The following is a 1575-nucleotide window of genomic DNA, read 5'->3' as shown; positions in this document are numbered from 1 at the left end:
GTTCTCCCCCCCCCCTTCTATCAGGCCCTCAGTGGAACCGGCTGTCTTCTGCTTCCTCTTCCAGTTCTGTAGGTTTGCACCTTACAGATACCGGAACAGCATACTCAAGATTGCAACAGCACAGACATTTTGAGGCAATAATTCAGAGCAAGAGATGTCAGTTATCAGAGACTGTTAAATAAACAAAATATTGCAAGAGTGCTGATGTTTTTGTATGAAATTTTAACCATTTAACAAATATTCTAACCATTTGTACACCTTTAACCATCTCTTCTCATGTACCTTTTATTTATTTATTTATTTTATTCAATTTGTACCCCGCCCTCCCCGCTACGCGGGCTCATTTCATTTTTGTTTTGTAGTGTCAAACTCAAACTATCCATTTGTGCTAATTCCAGTATTTGCAAAGTTAGTTCTTCCCTAGTGGGTATTATCTCAGATTTCCAATTTTTAGCCAAAAGTAATCGAGCGGCCGTTATTATATAAGATAATGAATACGATTCTTGCACATTATATCCATCTGGGAATATATTTAACAAATATATTTCTGATTTTAGTGCTGTGTTTTTATGTAGAATTTCTTGAATTATCTTCCGCACCATTTCCCAATAACCTTGTATTTTACTACATTTCTACCACATATGGTAAAACGTCCCTATATTCGCTTTACACTTCCAGCATTGGTTGGATTCCAAGGTAAGAGTGCTGATGTTTTAAGCATGTTTTTATTCTAAGTTAAAAAAAAAAAACCTTTGTGTTTGTGTCCTTGATAAAGTTGATATCTCCGCTCCTTGGCATTACGTTTTATGATCCACATGGCCCGGGTTTATGTCAGGTCCAGCCCTCATAACAACTGAGTTCGACACCGCTGCCTCTAGGCTGATCCCGCCTTGAGCAGGCGGGCTGGACTAGAGGGCCTCTCTGGCCCCTGTTCCAACCCTGTGTGGATCCTGTGATTCTATGAATCCCTCCAGGAGCCCTGTTTTGAATGGCAGGTCTCCGCTCTGCAACAATAAAAAAGGATTTAAAGAAATGAGAAGACTCTGAACATGCGCAGAGTGCTTTTCCTTTGCTTTCAAGCCCGTGCCACCAGTGGCCTGCCGGGCGGGCCGGCCTCGGCCGGATTTGCTTCTCGGCCCAGCAACTGGGTTATATCCCCGTTCCCGTGGTTCTTTCCCAAGCCAGCCAGGAAAGCCCGGAGCAGAGAGGCCGCCCTCCCTCCAATGTTCCCTCTAAGCGGTGGAGTCTTGTGAGCAAAAATCCTACTTGGTGAGCCGCTGCCAATTAAAGTGGTGAGTGCACAATTTGGCTGCTGCAGAAATCAGTGTGCTCTGGAGCCCTCCCTTCCTGGGCTAAGACCAAAATGGGTGAGCCGGAGGCTAAAAACCTGTGAGCCGGCTCACACTAACTCAGCTTAGAGGGAACACTGCCTCCCTCCCTCCCGAAATCTATGGGCTTTGAGACCCCGCAAGCGCGCCCCCCGCCCGGCTCTTTCAGCCGACCCTTCGCCGCCGCCGCCGCGCTTCGGGCTCCCGAGCAGGCAAGTGCCTGCGCGCTCTCGTCCTTGGCTGGCTG

Source organism: Gekko japonicus, unplaced genomic scaffold (genome assembly GCF_001447785.1).
Source record: "Gekko japonicus isolate JY-2015 unplaced genomic scaffold, Gekko_japonicus_V1.1 scaffold776, whole genome shotgun sequence".
NCBI classification, from domain to species: Eukaryota; Metazoa; Chordata; class Lepidosauria; order Squamata; family Gekkonidae; genus Gekko; species Gekko japonicus.
This window is presented reverse-complemented; position numbering follows the sequence as displayed.